This window comes from Paramisgurnus dabryanus, chromosome 24 (genome assembly GCF_030506205.2).
Source record: "Paramisgurnus dabryanus chromosome 24, PD_genome_1.1, whole genome shotgun sequence".
Lineage (NCBI taxonomy): Eukaryota > Metazoa > Chordata > Actinopteri > Cypriniformes > Cobitidae > Paramisgurnus > Paramisgurnus dabryanus.
Genome location: NC_133360.1, coordinates 16988206 through 17008453, shown reverse-complemented (window position 1 = coordinate 17008453; position 20248 = coordinate 16988206). Strand labels below are relative to the sequence as shown.

The window sequence follows — 20248 nt, the reverse complement described above, 5'->3', positions numbered from 1 at the left end:
TGAAGTGGACTTATGAACAGAATGCCACGATATTCAGCTTTCTGAGGCTCGTTAGAGGGGTACGTGTGCCCGTCTTAAACGAGATGCCGCGCGTGTCTGACTGTGCGCGCGCTTTAAGCTTTGAAACTTATTGTGGCGGGTAGCAAGCTCACTTGAGGTTGATATTACCCTTAATATCTCCGAGTATTGGAGCGGAGGTGTGAGCGTCTTCGGATCCGCTAATATAAATCAGCTATATGGCCGAAAAACGTCATAAACCGCTTGGCTGTAAGCCTTTGAGTGGCCGTCTGGAGAGGGCGCGATTCAAACGCTTGGAGCCATGCAAAAGTCTGAGGCTGTCCTTCCTCTAGGAAGAGAGAATAACAGCCGTAAGACCGTGCTCGTTTGCGCCATCAGCATCGTAGCGGAGAAACTGAGGTGGGCTGCGAGCGAATTTGGCAGAAAGGTGTTAGAGACACCGTACAGTCGTGGGGTGTCAATACACAGTATATGGCCAAACCGGGGTTTTTTCGGCTAGCGTCGATAGAATTATGGACAGCGGGCCGTGTGTGCGTATTACTGATTGCTTGTCAGTAAGGCGATAAAGTGTTTAGAGACACCGTACAACCGTGGGTGTCAAAACACAGTATAGTAAGCACGGAAATTACTCTTTTTAGAGGAATTAAATACCGTTCGCCACTATAGTGAGGTCGCATAGCCGACAGTATTACACAGTATGTTTGGATAAACAGCACACAGAAAACATTTCAGGGCAGTCCAGCCGAGGCGCGACATAACCCCTTTTCTCCCAGACAGTTTCGTTCTCTGTTGATGCAGCTGTGCTGCGGAGACCAGAGCTCAGCCGTTCAGGTGCACAAGCCTCAGTAGTGACGGTGACCGAACGGCTCACGGAGCAGGGTAGTATGTCTAGGTGGTTTAATGTCAGACTGAACCCATCGCAGAGAGGAAGTCTGCCGTGAGGCCCGCGGTTTTGCCGTTTATTAAAAGGGCAGAAAAACCGGGTATATATATAAGAATGTACCAATATTCAGCGCACTGATATAGGACGGGACTGAATAAAGGGAGGTATTCGGGCCTCAGTATATTATAAACAAATTCGTTCTGCCTCTGATTCCGTCTAAACCAGAGAGAAATTACCAGGCAGACAAAGAATGAGCTATCTGAAGTGAGATCGGCTCAGGCCAGTAAAGCTCTATAATAAGTGTTTTAGCGCTCCAATAGAGGCGTGTCCGCCTTATCGAGCAGACGAATGAGATCGTGCCGCTCCAGGAGGGGAGGGGCATGAAGCTCTCTTATAATGAGTGTTCTTGGTGCTCCAATAGCGGCGAATCGGCCCTATCGAGCAGACGAATGAGATCGCGCCGCTCCAGGAGGGGAGGGGCATGAAGCTCTGTAATCGTTGAACACTGGACAGCTGCATTTAGAGGCAGCGAGCCGTAATACCGCGTGCTAGCTAAGCCGTTAAGAGACCTCACCACTGTGGGGAAAGGAGCGAGGGACTCCGCGAGCGTGGAGCACGAGTGGCTGTGCTATGACAGAGAAGGGGCCGACCGCCCGTGTTTGCTTGTCGTATGCATCTATCCAGGTCTACGGTTCCCCGCTTGTTCATCTCAACAAGAGAGGAACGGCAGAGGGGAGCAGCAACACAGACAGAACAGCCATGCGTCGTGACGGTATCACCCGATGCACTCGGGGGATTAATATATGTGCCAGAGATCTCGCCACTGAATGTAAGAGGAGCGAAGGGACTCTGTAAGCATGAACGGTTGCGGTGTGACAGAACACAGGGGGGGTTAGTCCGTGTGTGCTTGTCTATGCATCCATCTAGTCTCATGGCTCGCCGTGTGTTCATCCCGGCGAGAGAGGAACAGCAGGGGGAGCACGAAACATGGATAAGACAACCAAAGCATAAGCGCGGTCCCGGCGTGGGAGGTGCCAGACCGGTAACGCGCTCGGAGGAAATTCATAGCAGAGAGGCTCACCGAGCCGCTGTGCTGGACGCTATTACAACAGCGCCTGCTCTTTTAGCTTATAGCTTTATATTAAAAATATTGATCTTACCGGGCGGCCGCAGGGGAGACCTCGTCAGGCGTGTGTCCGCTGCACAGGGCTCGTACCACGGCAAGCGAAGGCTATCTTCGGTTCTCGGCCGGAAAGCGGCAGGGGAAGACGCTAGACCTGGACTCTGCTATCTTCGGTTCTCAGCCGGAAAACGGCAGGGGAAGACGCTAGGCCTGGACTCCGCTGCAGGGCTTTTGTCAACGGCGAGGTAAGGCTTCTTCTTTTTCTTCGGAGCAGCGAGAGGTTCGCGCTGAAGGAGAAAATAATGAGCTCCTGACGATTGAACCGCGCTTATATAGGGACGCGTTCCTCCCGCGCGCGGGTTCAAACGTCATTGGTCTGTACTTTGTACAGACGTTAACCAATAGGCTTCAGTCACGGAGTAAACAGGAGTTTCCCCCATAGCGTCAGCTAACTGACGCAATGCGAAGTGAACCGTATTGAAAGGGAACTCACCGTTTTCTGCGTCTAGGTCCGGAAAGGTGTTTTCAAACATGATAAGTAAATTCCAAAAGCGGTCATTTTTTTCTTATAACGCATTGTGTTTCTCGTTTTATGTGTTAAATTACTGATCAATCTACAGGTTATTTAGTGCTCTAACACATCCTGAAGTTTCACTTCTCTGATTTTTTCAAAATAAAAGTAAATTGGGTGAGGAGATCCTGTCGTAACACTTGTTGCTTTTGTCCCACTGCTTATACTATTATATATGTTGAAAATTTATATTATTCTAATTTAATTAAATTTTATTTTTATAGTGTTCATACTGTTGAAAAAATCATTCTCAACAATTTATGTTTGTACTGCTTTTGAAACATAAATCTGAAATTTAAAATGTAATTTCATTATTTTTTACAAAGATAAATTACAAAATATTTTTGCAGTTACATATAAACAAGGTTTAAATATTCATAGTCATGTATATTTAATAAAAACAAGTGTAACACAAACATCTATCTTGTTTTGTTGTGTTACTTTTGACGCACCTGTGTGTTACTTTCGTCCCTGCTGATAGGGTCAAAAGTAACAATTCACCACTTATGTTTAAAGTGAAATTATACAGAAGACATTTTACATTTTTACAAAATTCCACTTGGTATTGATAGACCATAGTTGTGAGTTACTGACCACAGCAAAAATATATCTCTGTCTGAAACATTATCTTTTAAAATAAAGTTTTTCTGAAAAATTTTACTTTCGCCCCTGCTCTCCCCTACAAAAAAGGGCTAAAATATATCTGTGAAAAATATATTTTTGAAAACATATTCCAAAATATGTTTCAGCAAATATATTCTTTGGCCATTTTTGAAAAAAAAAAAAAAAAAAAAAAAAATATATATATATATATATATATATATATTTTTTTTTTTTTTTTTTGACGTAGAGGTATTATGCACTCGAGCTACCATAAAGTCCAAAAGTTTAAACAAAACCTGATGATCCGAGTTATCCCAACATGATGAGAGACTCTTCCAAAGATCATCTTGGATTCTTCCGTGGATGCAAGAAAATTTGACCTTTTGCACAAAACATTTTGTCAATGAGTGCATTTACATGCACAGAATAAGTTTATTATAGAAACCTGTTTTCATGTGTTTAACATGGAAATCAATAAACCGGCTTTGCAGAAAACTGTGTTTACATAGGATTTAAACATTTCTGGAGGTTTCTGGAAGATATGAAGGTTTCTCGCAAGCAGTAATCGTCACCACCTATAATACTGTAGACATTCAAAAAGCCGGCGGGAAATATGTCTTAAAGGCTCTCTAAGCGAATCTGTGAGACGTTAGTTATTGTTGACGTTTAAAACTGTTTTCAAACAGACGGAGCGTAGCTAACTCCTCCCCCTCCCCCTCCCTTCCGTGCTTTCATGAACGCGCCCAACCCCCAAATCCTTTTTGTCGTTTATTGGCTGGAATACTTTGTTTTCTTTTGTGAGGCTAGGTTTGGCCACTTGTTGATATTGCCGTTTGTGAAGCCTGGGCTGTCTACAGAGATCGCGTTTTTTTACAGTTTGATAAGTGGACATGCAGCAAGCAGATAGTGAGTAGATGTTTCTGGTATGTAACAAAAAATGTTTTATGGTCTAAAACGCTTCAATTCGCTTAGAGCGCCTTTAAGCTATACTGTTGTATCTCTTCTCGTGTCTGCAGAACCTGTAAATGTAACATGAGCTTTTAATTTGGTAGTTTCTCTACCAACTGCATGAGTTTAGCGCAGACTTTTATGCTTTACTTTGTGCTTACTTACGCTTGTGATGTTTATCTTTCACACACAGAGACATGCGCACGTAAACAAAACTGCCAGAAAGCCTGTTAACATGCAACCCAAAATCGTGGTAGAAGCAAAAAACTACCTGTGCCAATTGCTTTTTGGTTATGCCGTTTATGTGCTTTCCCCGACACCGAAAACTGGTTTACGCGTTTACATGACCCCACACGTTATCATTTTATTATGCATAATCGGCATAAAACTGTGCATGCACTACTGTGCTGTAAATAATCTAATTATGACAATTACTCCTATTAAATTACATTCCTGCAGTTACATAATCAGAATGATAATTTATTGTAGTCTTTTTTGCAATTACACTTATTTTTACCATCATGTACACTCTGTACAAAGGAAGTGTTATTAGGTAAATCACTTTTCCCTATTCTGACGGAGTAATTTAAAGCTATAGGCTAATTTGTAATCTGGTTATTTCTAATACACTCTACAAAGCTTCAACAATAGAGTGCATTTTCTGTTCAAACAAAAAAATTATACATTTTTACGCTGTTAAACAAAACAAGTGTGTTCTAAGCTGTTGTTGCGCACTGCAGTACCCAGACACCCTTGAAATGTTTCAGTAAGCTCAATCTTTATTGACATCTGTTGCCTTTTTCTAGTCAACGCACCAAAATCTCTCTGGTGTGGGAATTCTGGAAATAACTTCAATTTATTCACATCGCAGAGGAGTTTTCCTTGGGTTCAAGGGTGCGCAGCTAATTATTGAGCTTACAGAGGATTTCTAATTTGCCAGGCGCCTACAGTCTGCACCGATTAAACAAGTAAAAACAAGAGTGCAAAATCTACAGCGTACATCTGCAGAGCTCTGTAGGGCTGCACGCGGCTGGGAGTTATAACAAGTCACAAGCAGGTCAGCAAAAAATGAAGGTCAACAAAATAAAAAGAGCTTCTTTACCTAACAGAAAAGATATTAGCCATGCTGCAATTAGGGGAAGAGATTCTGTGAATGATTGATTGTATTTTTGGCATTTTATTATAACAAAATGACACAAGTAATGTAAATTTTTAAATGCAAAATCAGACAGGCTTCTTTCTTTTCTAGTTTTAGGCCAGAACCACATGGTTTTGTTGGTAGAGCATTGTGTTAGCTGCGCATCAATAACTACAGTAAGAGCATACATGACACAGTGCACAATGTATACATTTTAAGTTACTTTGAATAAATACATACATTTTAACCTAAACAACAGACCATATTGTCACGATCTCAATCTGATTGACCATTCTGTCTTTTTGCTTCTCTGTGTTTGTGTTTGTTTTGTACGTTGACAGTTCCACACGTGCGCGTCTGTCACAAGGGCGATCTCATTATCGATTATTTCCTGCACCTGCGTCCTTCACCTGTTCCTGATTTTCTCCCCATTTCGTTTGGTATTTAGTCTCCCTGTGTTCATCGTTCTTCGCGAGTTCGTCATCGTTATGTCTTGCCTCAGCCTCGAACAGTCTTGTTCTCAGTTTGGTGGATTTATTTCGTTATTTTGACTTTTGTCTATATATTGTTTTTTGCCTGTTCTGTCTGCTGCCTCTGCTCTACCATCTCCTATTTAAGATTATAGCACCTCCGCTCCCCTCCGCTCCGGATTCCTGTTCTCTTTCCCTCTGCCCTTCCACTGTCCAGCAGCACTGAGACTGGTTGTGATCGCTCTCCAGCTGTACCTGTTGGCCTTTATTACCACATTGTCTCCTCATCTCTCCCCGAAACTCTTTGGTGGTTTTTGCTGTCCAGCTGCTCCGAGGTTGTCTGTGGTCACTGTCCAGCTGTACCTGTCACTCACAGACTCTGCCTTAAGAGCACGTAATTTAACGTTCTGCAAAGATACATGTTTTGATCTAGTCCAAAGCACGTGTGTAAGCGCTCTACCCCTTATTTTGCAACTGGGTAAGGGAACAGAAGACTTCTTTGCATTTAAAGAAACACACATAAAAACAGCGCATTTTTCATTGCAGCAACAAATGGCCATGTTTAACATTGTATAATAATATATCTATGGTGTATTTTGAGCTGAAACTTTGCAGACACATTCTGGAGCTACCAGAGACTATTTTATATTGCTGAAACCACCTTGGGTAAGGGGCCCTTTAATGCTTTGTGTACACCTAAAGACTTTGAAAAGATTTAGAAAAGACTTTATAAGATTATCAGCTCACATCTAAAGACTTGGGTTCACAGTTTTTAGTCTCAGACTAAAGATTTTACAAACACTGAATCTTGTAGTGACACTATTTACAAGACTACAACAAGATTATTTTAGCTTTTTATCATCATGCTCAGCAGTGATTTAACAAAAATGTATGCGCGTGTCCATTGTGCTTTCACACCAGCTGCGTTTGCAGCGCATATGTGCAGTTTACTGTTTTTCTCAGTCGCTTTGGTACAATTCTCAGATCAGAATTGAAATTCTCAAAAGTACTTGTTCATTTCTCACATCATTGTGTCACTTGTGCACATCAAAAAAGCAGTTTCTTATTTCTTTGAACAAGTTGCAAATGCTTTGGTACATCCATGCAAATGATTATGTACAATTCTCTGCTTTCTCCTACATTATCGATTGCTTATGTCATGTTGATCAAAATGTATTATAATGGGTCTCTGTTGAATAGTCTTACCCCCCACAACATTTAGGCATCAGTTCATAGTACAAGTCTTTACATGCAAAATTATTGAACAAGTTCTCATAATACAGTTCTCATAATTGTGCCGGTCAAACATATTTTTTTTTTTATAAATTTCTATTAGAAGTTTTTTCTAAATCTGTCCTGACTTGGTAAATTGCTCCCAGGTGAATCTTGACTTTCTCTAACAGACAGAAATGTCCCCAGCAAGCAAAAACTGAGATGTTGAAATGACGGCTTATTATAGACCCAATATAGTCCAGCTATGAGTAACCCACTTCTACCCTAAATAACCTTGAATTTGGTTACATGCCATTTTTGCCCAAATAACTTGAAGATGTATGATATTCCAACAGGTGTTCAAGGTGTTTGCTTTCAATTCTTTTACATGATCTAAAAGTATTTGTATTGTCTATTTTTTGGCTATGGTTAGATGTCTATTAGACTTTCACTGGCAGCCCAAATTTGCCAAACATGCTTGCTGGGTCAGGAGGTATAGGAAGGACTTCAGTGTAAGACAGCACTGCATGTACAGTTTTCCCTAAAGATATTGTTCAATGTTCACATTTCTACTTTTTTTCTTTGGGCTATGCAGTGCTGTCTTTTCCTTTCTGTATGGCAATGACATGGTTTGTCAATGAATTACAGTACAAACAGTAAAAGCGTAAATGTAAATTTTGTTTAGTCTCTTGCAATCAAGATCCCACATAACTTACACTAAGGTGTAAATTACAATTTACAATACTTGTCGTCAAAACTTTAGCGATAGTTTACATCAGGAAATCACTTCAGAGTAAACTGTTATATTGACAACGTGACTAAACAATTTGACTGTCTTATCCATGCACAATGACACATTGACTTGTCATTCTGATGGCAATGACATGTTCATTGACACAGATATTTGAGAGATGAATTTTGAGTAAGAGACTGGCTTTTGCAGGTTTTCCATGGTGTTTTGCTACTTGTCCGAATTGTTTTGAGAAATGCACTTACTGTTTTGCAAATTGTGAGTATGATTGGAGAAATGTACCAAAGCAACTGAGAAAAACTGTAATAACAGTATAAAAATCTCAAGTTCACATTACTTTATTTTATATGCATTAATGAGCAAAACCTCTTCAAGAGGGTTTTTGACGGTCAGTGTAATTTATATAGATGTGATTTGTTTAACCCACATTGTTTTCATGCTGTTCTGGTTCGTGTAATGACAGATATAGACACAATACACAATTATAGACATAAAAAGCCCTTGGCACATTATTAAATCTGTTTCTCTTAAGTTTTAAGATAAAATAAAAAAAATCACTCAGTGAATGACAGCATGAAGCAGTCGATCGTGTTTCCCGTCAACAGTTGAAGCATAAGATTTAGATTTATAGATGTACGTTATCTGTTTCTCTGAACAGTATTAAGCTATATGAGGACTCATTTGCTGGGCAGAGAGTGAATGACAGCGCAGTCTTCTGATGTTTTTAGATATTTCATTGCTTTCTTTTACATTGCTCAAAGTCATGACTGTTTGAAACACACATTTATGACATTTATGGCGTCACATGTATGACCGCACACGTGCGGTGCTTGTGCTTTAACTTGTTAACATGGGCGCCGAAAAAAACACGCGCCGCTTACGCGTTGCTCACGCTTGCGGTGTGAAGAATGTAAGCATATACCAGAAAACATTAGCACGTTATGCCATTCAATAGAGTGGTAGAGTTAGCATGAAAACACATACAGGCAATATCGCTCCACTTCTTTTCTTTATCCACTCTGTCGTGGTATGCATGGCAGTTTACATCAAAAAGACACGGCTGCTCTGCCCACCGCTCATCAATGCGCTCCTCTTTATCCACGGTCCATTTTCGCCTACTTTGCGCTCGTTGTGTTTCCACGTCCGTCGATATGTTTCTTTGTTGTGACTGATGGCTTCCTGTTTCCGGAGAACGAGTTTATTGGTTGTTGATTGTTTTACGTCATGAGACTACGCTGGGACTTGCGATAATATCAAACATGTTTGATATGAAAGACTAAAGAAAGACTGGCATAAATCGGGTCGACGACTGCAGATTATCACCTCACAGTTAACGATCGAGACTACGGGAGCGCGCCGAGACTCCAGTTAGATTCCTAAAGACTGCCGGTCTTTAGTCTGGGACTGTGAAAATCCTTTGGTGTACGCTAGGCATAAGTTGAGAATGTTTAGGTGTTAACAATAGAAGTAATAGTTGAAAAGTAAAAAAAGTTTTTAACTCTTTCCCCGCCATTGACGAGATATCTCGTCAATTAAGAGAAAACGCTTCCCCGCCAATGACGAGATTTTCCGTCTTTCCGCAATACCGCTATTATCCGCAACTTTTTAAAACCGGAAGTATTGCCCTATGGCAAGCTGCTGCATGTCCGTGTCTGTTCTAAAGATCGCTCTGAATCGGATCTCTATGAAAAGTCCGTCACAATTATGGAATTATTTTTGCTTTTTGCTCAAAATATGGTGTTTTTGCAAAAACCTACCCATATTCAAAAGCTGATTGCAAAAGAACCACTAAAGGTAGGATGAAACGTTTTTTTTTGTTTGAAAGCAGAGGGTCTGTTCTTTCATTTGGTATATTGTATGTTTATTTATTTAAAGAAGAACATTTTCTGGAAGGCCTTAAACTTTGGTGAAAATCATGAAAAACGCTGGCGCTGGCTGGCAACTTTTTTTTAAAAACGCTGGCGGTGAAAGAGTTAATATTAATTTTTTTACTTAAAGTAAAAAAATGTAAGTCTATAAAACTACATTTTTAGGTGTAACCAAATAAAGTAAGTTTTTTTAAGTAGAACAGCTTTCACTTTTTACAGTGCAACTTTTTAGTACATATTTGTTGTGTAAACATGCCCTTAGTATTTATATTAATTCAAATAGCTGTTTTTGATGCCAAGCTCCTCCTTTTAAAGGGGACATTCCATGAAAATCAGACTTTTTCCATGTTCAAGTGCTATAATCGGGTCCCCAGTGCTTCTACCAACCCAGAAAACATGAAAAATAGCAACCCTGTAACTTTGTTTTGGTTAGGCTCTCTCTGCAAGCATGTGAATATATAGGTCATTTGAATTTCGCTCCCCCCATGATGTATTAAGGGGATTTTTTATAATGATACCGCCCCTTCAACTGTGCTATCCAACCATGAACGGCCTCACAAGTGCAATGGACAGAGAGAAAGAATGACTGACAGCACGACGCGTTTGTATTCCCTCAAACACAAACAGGAGCCTACAATCTTATAACTTGTAGTTTTAATATTCTTTCTAAAGATTGAATTAACGTTCTTAAGGATTAACCTTACCTTAGTGCAGTGGTTCTCAACTCCAGTCCTCGGGACCCACTGCTCTGCACATTTTGGATGTCTCTCATATCTGACACACTCAGTTCAGTTCATGGAATCTATCCTAACGAGCTGATGATCTGAATCAGGTGTCTTAAATAAGGGAGACATGCACAATATGCAGAGCAGTGGGTCCCGAGGACTGGAGTTGAGAACCACTGCCTTATGCTTAGTTCACACTACATGATTTTAAGCCAGATTTAAGCCCGATTTGCAAATCGTTCGCTCGCCGACAGGTCGGGGTGTGATCGGGTGCAAATCGCGAGGGATTAGCGGGCGATCGACGTTCGCCAATCTGTTGGTATGAAAGAGCCAACAACGCATCAAAGACGCTCGCAGACGGCTCGCAGACGCGTCGCCGACACCAGAAAAATATCTAGCTTGTTAGATATCTGGAGCTGTCGCGCGACTCGACCTCCTATGATGTCACGAGCTACAGCCAATCCGACGAGGGGTTGACGTCACACGGAAAGATGAGCAGCATGTCACCAAGAAAACATTGAACTCAGGCATAAATGTCTGTATGACGTTTCACATATATTTACCACAACTGCGCTGAGAAAAAGAAACGGTGGAGAGAAATAGCAAACGCTGTAAAACAGCCAGGTGAGCAAATGTTATTATTACATTATCTAAATGTTATAGGGTAAAATGTAAATTAATTGGTCATATTTCCATATACATGCATATTATAGAAGCTAGCGTAATCCTATTTTTGGGATATGTCTGTAAAACATTATAAAGTGTATAATTCTTTTTACTGTAATTCTGTTTATTGTTATATATTGTGTATTAGAGGATATTCAGTTACATTACAATCTGCCTTTTGTACCAGTCGAAAGAGCTTGTAAACAAAGGAATAAATTCTCATATTTAGTTTGAGTAGACAAATAAAATAAAGTGTGGAGGTAAATATTAACTGGAAACATTGCATTTATTTATTGATTTTAGACTTTACTGTTGCACAAGTGGACTCACAAACAACTAGGGATACATTAACTTCATTTGGGAACCATGGCTTTGGAATTGAGGAATATTGAAGACCCAGTTCTCTTATCACATCTCAAAAGAAGCATAATGGTGATGCTATACAACGCCCAGGAGACTGACAGAAGCGGATCAATGTTGTCACCTGAACAACCTACCCTATGCATATATCATGCATGACATGTGCGGTCCGGTCCCGATGTGTTTTTGTTTACAAACTATTGACTTTACTATGTATTACATTTATCAATAAGGTGATTAAACTTGTTGAAGGGTTTAGATTGAATTTCCCAGTGCTGTTTCATGAAATAAATGGTCTATCGAAAGTAATACATTTAATGCAACAAAGTATAAAAGTATAAAACACATTGTCATATTTTACAAAAAACGCCAATATGAATAGTGCTTTATAGCCTTGCATTGTTGTTTGTGCAACTTGAAAACAATGTAGTACATTTGAATGTATATTACGTGGACAGACAAAATATACATTGTTAGAACACGTGCAGTGCACCACATTAACACAATTAAACATTACAAAAATCCCTATGTAGAGCCCTTTTAAGGGCTGGGTGATATATAAATATCGTAATATAATTGTGTGTGATTGGCTGTTAGATTAATCCACATTGAGTAAAAATGCCCAGAGCTTATCATCACAATCCCCATAAATTTTTATCATGATCAGATATGTTGATGTTTAGCGCCGTAGTATAGAAACATTGTTAATGTTCTGTGAATAATGAGTGTGGATCAAGAAATAAAGTTAGTATAAGGCACTTAATTGCAACATGCAGATTGCCTTTATTTGTTACATTCCTGCACCTTTTGATTTGTATGCAATTAAAATTAATTGAATAATAACACAACAATAAACAGAATACTTAAAACAATGAAAAAGTGAACCACATTGTGTTCTTTACAAATACAGGACTTTAGAACACACAAGAAAACGAATGTCCTAAACTGACAATAACTGGCTTTAATCTGCTGTTTGCAGGGATAACTCTACATCAGTTCCTTTTAAAATGTGTTGAACTTGCCAATAAACACTACACGCTGGTGAGACAATGTAGTCCCGCATCAGATTGCGTTGCACTTTTGCTGTTGCCATACAATTGCGATGTGAGGTGGTGTTAATCGGTTGAAAAGCACCCGTCCCACGATTCTTCCATTGCCCATCAACCATGTTTTGGTCAGCAGTCTGCTACAGCTGGAGTGGTAGCAAGTACCCCAAAGCAATGTGGAAACTGCCACTTCCTTTCGAAGTCCACGGCTATGCCACTCTCCTTCCGTTGATGGTGTCTAAAACAATAGGACACACCAAATGTCACTGATTAAATTATTATATATTCAAGACTACAGTTTCCAATGGATTTATTTGCATAGTTATATGTAGAACAAACACCTTGGGTCTCATTTATAAAACTGTGTGTAGGATCCTTTCTAAAAGTCTATGTATGCACAAAAGCCAAAAATGGCATACGCCAAAAAATACAGACAAAGCAATGTTCCCTTTCTGCAAGTGTGCGTACATTAATTATCTTCTGATCCCACCATGCAAGCCTATTCTCCCATTAAGTTTTTTTTTTTTTTAAAGATCACAACATTTGTGTGGTAACTGCCGTACGCATGTTTCCAGAACTGTTTTGTGCATACGCATGCTTTATAAATGAGACCCCTTCTTACTTAATCCATATAAATAAGTATAAAGATAAACTAGGGACTAAACAACATGTAGAATAACAAATATTACAATATAAGGTTTGGAAGTAATTTTATATTTATTGCTGTGTTAACATAATTCATGTTTATACACAAAATACTTTAATATACACATAGTGTAAGCTCAGATAAAATTATGAAATTAATGTATACAGGTTTGTATAGACATAAAAATAAATATTACTTGTGCTTTTCGGAACTATATCCCTGTTTCTAATAATAGTTTTTACTAAAATACTTTTATCAAAGACAGTCAACTGCTGATGTCCACAATGTTATGGGTGTTCTTTTTTTTAAATGAAGTAGTAGATATAGATCAAGAAACACAGCTTTTAAACAAAGTAGACAACACGTTGATATTTTAAATGTGATCATAGCCAAACATAAGCATGCAGCTATATTTCCTATATAAACAAGCTGTACTCACCTCCAACTCTTAAATCCCTGCTGTCCTCGTGTGGTGTTGATCCACCTCTCCACATACACATCTCTTCATTTTTTTCTTTTGCGGCTTTGCATCGCGCAAACGGTTTGCAGCACGAATTTCTGTCTGAAGTCTATATATACAAACAAAAGTTTTGCGCGTCGTCTTCATTCTTCTTCTGTGGGTTTACTGGTGCGCGTGTTGTTTCGCGTCATTTCCGGTTTGTTTTATCGCGTGATTTTTCGTGACAAAACGTGGTTTGTGGACAAGATAGAATCGCCGGGTGATAGAGTTGTTCTCAACTCGTGTAGTGCGTTACCTCCTGTTGTGGGGCAGTCACGTTATGTCGTGTGGTGTGAACTGATCAACAACGTGAACACTCCGGATTTCACAGAGAGCAAGTCATGTAGTGTGAACCGCACAGTTCGGACCAACGTTTTAAAGTCATGTAGTCTGTACGAGCCTTTAGTGCAAGAGAGAGAGCGAGTGAGTGAGAGAGAGAGAGAGAGAGAGAGAGAGAGAGAGTGAGCGAACAAACGAACGAGAGAGCAACGTTACGGTTCGCTTTAAAGTATGTTGTTTAATATGTTTCTCTGAAGTTTATATGAATGAACACGAGGATTACTGCACTGCACGAGACAGAGTGAGAGAACAACGCGTATTCACTATCATACACAATAAGCATAAATATGTTGTTTAATGTTTCTCTGAAGTTTCAAATGAATACGAGGAGTTACAAGATAGAGAGTGAGAGACTGACAGAAACGCGAATGTGTTCAATATGTGTACACCAGTGGTTTTCAATCTTGTCCTAGGGGACCCACTGCCCTGCACATTTTGCATGTCTCCCTTATCTAACACACCTGATTCAGATCATCAGCTCATTAAGGGAGAGATCCATGAACAGAACTGGGTGTGTCAGTTAAGGGAGACATACAAAATATGCAGAGCTGTGGGTCCCCTAGGACAAGATTGAAAACCACTGTTACAGGGTATCCTGTTGTACTGCTTAGGCAGCAGCTCCACCTTGTGGGGACTTTATGTATGTATACCTTGTGACAGGAAGTCTTCAGTGTTGTGCTGTGAGTGCATGTCAGTTGTGCAATTTATAAACAGATAAACGCACTGTTCTTAACAGCCGCTTGTGTAGCGTCCTTATTAACCGACATACAACATGGTGTCAGATAGATTAGGACCCAAAAGTGAGCATATGTAGGCCGTCGCTGACGCGACGCGTTTTGTTTATGTACGGAGAAGTTTAGTTTGCGGCAAACCGGCTCACGTCAGTCATAGAATAACATTGTGACTGTACGATGGCGTCGTCAATTCCGCCACCGGAGCCGATGAAGATGTCTGGCGACTTGAGCAGCAATTGGGCAAGTTTTCGAGCAGAGTTTGATGATTACTTACTTGCGACCGGACTATCTGAGAAAGATGCGGACGTGCAAGCGGCAACACTGAGACGGCTAATGGGTAGCGAGTGCCGGCACGTATACAAGCACAACCTGGGTCTCACACAAGACCAACAGAAAGACGTAAAGGCCATACTGGAAGCACTTGAAGACTACTTTGCACCCACTAAAAATGTCATCTTTGAAAGGTACGTTTTTGGAAATCTTAGACAAGAGGAGGGTGAGACTATTGATGCGTTTGTTACGAGACTGAGAGAGAAAGCAGCAACATGTGAATATGGAGTCTTAAGAGACCAGCTTATAAGAGACAGGCTTGTTCTTGGGATAACTGATGAGGGGGCAAGGCGCCGCCTGCTTAGAGAAAAAGACCTCACATTGGCAATGGCAGTTGAGATTTGCCGCACTGCAGAGATTATGGACAGTAAGTTGAAAACTATGGCACTGGACACCTCTAGAACTGGAGAAAGCCTTAATATGGCAGAGGAACAGCGACGGCGGCCTACAAGCAGGCCATATGAACAGACCGTCAAACCCGCACAGAGCATGAGAGTGACAGGCGAGTGCCGGTACTGTGGCTCTCAACACAGACGTGGGCGGGACCAGTGCCCCGCTTTTGGAAAAGCATGCCGCTCGTGTGGCACCCCCAATCACTTCGCAAAAGTGTGCAGGAAAAGAGGCCAAAACTCACGCCAGTTACACACTATGGATGCACCCTCTGAAGAGGATCAAGATGATAATGGTGGCAATCTGGGCCAGATTTACACAGCAATGAGCATAGGAGCAGTAAACACACAGGGGAAAAAGTGGTTTGTCAACCTCCCACTGCAGAACGGGCCCCAGAGATGCCAGCTCGACTCTGGAGCAACCTGCAACGTGATGAGTATCAAGGACAAAATGAGACTATCACCCAGGACGGCTCTTCAGCCTAGTCGGACCAGACTGAAACTTTACAACAGTGCTTGGATGAACTCCATGGGACTGTTCAGCACTCAGTGTGTCATTAGAGGCAAAAAACATAAACTTGACTTTGAAATTGTGAAATCCAGCCAGAGGCCACTGCTTTCGGGATCCACATGCGAGGAACTCGGTCTGATACGCTTCACAATTCCAGAGGAGTTGAATAGTGTAGAGCATATGAAGTTGAGCATGCTGACTAAAGAGAGCTTAATCAGCACGTATCATGATGTCTTCAACGGCCCTATTGACTCTTTGCCTGGCAAACTTCACTTAGAGCTGGACAGCACTGTTGCCCCGGTGCAATGCGCCCCCAGAAATGTACCAGTGGCCCTCAAAGCAGCCGTTAAAGCGCAGTTGGACCAGTATGAAAGGGATGGGCACTTAGTCACAGTCACACAACCCACTGACTGGATAAGCAATCTGGTCATAGTGAAGAAGCCAGAGAAACTTAGGCTCTGTATTGACCCCAGACCCCTGAACCAAGCTCTAAAGCGGTCCCATTACCTTATGCCCACCCTAGATGATGTGCTGTACAAGCTGCCAAAAGCACGTATCTTTACGCTGGTGGACGCGCGGGACGCGTTTCTACAGTGCCGCCTGGATGAGGAGAGCAGCTTGATGACTACATTTTGGACGCCGTGGGGCAGGAAACGCTGGCTGAAACTCCCTTTTGGTGTGTCAGTTGCGCCAGAACTGTATCAGAGGAAGCAGCACGAGCTCCTGGTGGGCTTGAAAGGAATTGAGCCTATAGCTGACGACATCTTAATTGTGGGCTGTGGCGACACAGAGGAAGAAGCCATCCAAGACCATGACGCAAATCTTATCGCACTGATGGACAGATGCAGGGAAGTAAAATTGAGGCTAAGTTTGAAGAAGCTGCAATTTCGAGTTAAGGAAGTCCGCTTTCATGGCCATGTCCTTTCAGCCGAGGGCCTCAAAGCTGACCCTGACAAGGTCAGAGCAGTTCTAGACATGCCCAACCCCACGGACACTAAAGGTGTGCAGCGTTTTGTGGGGTTTGTGAACTACCTATCCAAGTTCATGCCGCGCTTATCAGAAGTCTGTGAACCACTGAGGAGGCTGTTGGACAAAGATGTACAGTGGCACTGGCTGCCGAAGCACGATGCGGCCATTATGGAGATCAAGAAGCTGATTACAGCTGTACCGGTTTTGAGGTATTACGATATCAACAGACCAGTCACCATACAGAGCGACTCCAGCCAGACGGGCCTGGGCTGCTGTTTGCTGCAGGAAGGACAGCCAGTTGCATTTGCATCCCGTGCATTGTCCCAAACAGAGCAAAATTATGCTCAAATAGAAAAAGAATGCCTGAGCATTGTGTTTGCCTGTCAGCGATTCCACTACTACCTGTATGGGAGAGGTGATATTACGGCAGAGACAGATCACCGCCCGCTGGTGTCCATCTTCATTAAGCCCCTTCTCAGTGCGCCAAAACGCCTCCAGAGCATGCTCCTCACGCTTCAGAATTACTGCCTCAAAGTGGTGTACAAACCAGGCCCGGAAATGTACATCAGTGACACGCTCAGCAGAGCTGCTACCCCGCCACAGAGCACGGACACGCAGTACAGCCGGGAAATGGTCTGCAGCTTGCAGCAGGAACAGTACGACACCGCGGCAATTCAGCAGACAGACTATTTGAACGTCACCAGCCAACGCCTCACTCAAATCCGACAACACACGGAGAAGGATGAGTGTCTTCAGATGCTTAAGACTGTCGTGCTGGAAGGATGGCCAGACTGCAGAGAGGAGACGCCCATAGTGATTAGAGGGTACTGGGCCATCAGAGACGAAATCAGTGTGCAAGACGGCGTACTCTTCAGAAGCCAGCGTGTTATCATCCCTAAAACTTTGCGATCAGAAATGCTGAGACGGATCCACTACAGCCACATAGGGGGAGAGGCTTGCTACAGGCAAGCCCGTGACACCCTATTCTGGCCCAACATGCAGGGAGAAATAAAAGACTTTGTGCAACAATGTTCTGTGTGCAATGAGTACGCACATGAACAACAGAAAGAGACCATGATGTCACACCCACTACCCACACGTCCCTGGCAGATAGTGAGCATGGACCTGTTCAACCATGCAGGAAAGGATTTCCTGCTCGTGGTGGACCATTACTCTGACTTCTGGGAGGTCGATCTGCTTCCTGACCTCTCAGCTGAGACTACGATCCTGAGGTGCAAGGCTCAATTTGCACGCCATGGCATACCAGACCGGGTCATTTCTGACTGTGGATGTCAGTTCGCATGTGGAGCTTTTAGGATATTTGCAAATGAGTGGTGCTTTGAGCATGTTACCTCATCGCCAAGACACCCAAAAGCCAATGGCAAAGCTGAGTCGGCAGTTAAGATTGTAAAAAGCCTTTGCAGAAGAGCTGCGTTCGCTGGCGAGGACCCATGGAAAGCTATTCTTCATTGGAGGAACACGCCCTCAGAAGGACTGCACTGCAGTCCTGCCCAGCGACTGATGTCGCGGAGACTGAGAACGCACCTCCCTGTGACGGACCAGCTTCTGATGCCCCGGGTCATCAATGAGGTACCAGACAAACTGTGTATGAAACGCCAGAGGGCGAAACTCAGCTATGACAGATCAGTCAAAGATTTGCCTGAGCAAAACATCGGTCAGCCCATCAGGATGAAACCACTCCCTGGGGACAGGACTGGCCGGTGGAGAAAAGGGGTGTTCCTGCAGCAGGCGGGTCCCAGGTCCTATGTTGTTAATGTGGAGGGGACAACGTACCGTCGTAACAGGGTCGATCTTAGACCAGCAGAGGGAGTTCCCTCGTTGTCAGCAGGGAATCTAGAACATTCTCCAGAGCCTCCTGGGGATGCACATGCCACAGCAGAGAGCGCTGCGAGCGAGGATAGCAGTGAAGAGACACCCCATTCCTCACAAACCATTTGCACGCCACACCGAGTGGAGCAGGGCCAGTCATACTCCCGGAGTGGCCGGCTAATTAAACCTCGGGATAGATTGAACCTTTAAGTGGGGCTAACTGAACCAGTAAACAAAACAATGTTAACAGCTGTCTTATCAGTAATTGTGTTCTGACAGCGGTGGTATATAATAGCCTGTTAATCAGTTGGGGTGTTCTTTGCAGAGTTAACAGGGGGAGTTTAATCAAGTTCAGGTTGTTGACAATGTCATTTAATGTTTGAATATCTTACTACAGGAAGGGAGATGTTACAGGGTATCCTGTTGTACTGCTTAGGCAGCAGCTCCACCTTGTGGGGACTTTATGTATGTATACCTTGTGACAGGAAGTCTTCAGTGTTGTGCTGTGAGTGCATGTCAGTTGTGCAATTTATAAACAGATAAACGCACTGTTCTTAACAGCCGCTTGTGTAGCGTCCTTATTAACCGACATACAACAACCACTGGTGTACACAATAAACTTAACCATGTCATTTGATCTGTTTCTCTTTTGTTTAAGCATTAAACGTGTTGTTTTATTACAGATCATTTAAATGTGCTTGTGTGGTTTGGTCAAAAAGTAAACTTCTGAGTGTTTGGGGAAACTTATTTTATTGTAACATGCTGAAAATCATTGTGCCTGAGTAGTTATAGCAGGCCACCATTCGTCAAACTTTTATGACCCCCTCCCCCACCCGCTGACAGGTCGTGTTTGACAGCTCGTGTTTTATGACCCCTTGACAGATGGCGTTTTATGACCCCTTGACAGATGGTATTTTGACAGGTTGTGTTTTATGACCCTTGAAAGATGGTTTTATGACAGTTTGTGTTTTATGACCCCTTGACAGATGGTGTTTTGACAGTTTGTGTTTTATGACACCATTGACAGATGGTGTCTTGACAGGTCGTGTTTTATGACCCCTTGACAGATGGCGTTTTATGACCCCTTGACAGCTCGTGTTTGACAGGGGGCGGGACCATCAATCAAAAGCTGTACAAGTTGTCAACTTTAGACAGCGAGTTCGTAATCGTTTTATGACATATCATTTAGCGGGTTGTTTTTTCCTGAGTGTGTTTTATGTCAAGCCTATGCTGTCATGTTTAATGACAGCTCGTGTTTCGACATTTGCCGACGGTTTCTCTATCTATCAACCCCTCCTTTCTCACAAGCCCTGCATTCTTTCATAGGGGTGCGTGTTGTAAGCGAGTAAAGATTTCTAAAACTCAATGTTGGTAAAATAAATCACCATTACGGTATCAAAGTAAATGTTTATTTTAGATTTAGACAAATCATGAACAATGCTATGATTAAAACTTTTGTTTGTAACATCACAAGTTATTTAATTAAATATTCCGTATACGGGTATAGTTTAAGCAATGACCTGAGCCAATACTACAATCTTTAGACGATAGTCTAAACTAAATAAATTTTTAAACGGTTCAGGAATTCCGTGAATCTTTTCATAACCTACTCTATAGTT

General features: G+C 42.1%; 1 protein-coding gene and 2 long non-coding RNA genes across 4 annotated transcripts in view; 2 read left to right on the top strand and 1 right to left on the bottom strand.

Annotated features, from left to right (window-relative positions):
- The window catches only part of LOC135729598 (uncharacterized), a 548602-nt gene that overhangs the window by 145381 nt on the left and 382973 nt on the right, over nt 1-20248 (top strand). The window lies entirely within an intron of this gene.
- On the top strand, nt 10496-12215 carry LOC135729527 (uncharacterized). Its single transcript, XR_010525692.2, has 2 exons — nt 10496-10934; nt 11280-12215. It is a non-coding gene; the product is annotated as an uncharacterized lncRNA (long non-coding RNA).
- Nucleotides 11634-13841, bottom strand: LOC141281589 (uncharacterized). Its single transcript, XR_012335927.1, has 2 exons — nt 13468-13841; nt 11634-12620 (listed from the first exon to the last, which is right to left on the bottom strand). It is a non-coding gene; the product is annotated as an uncharacterized lncRNA (long non-coding RNA).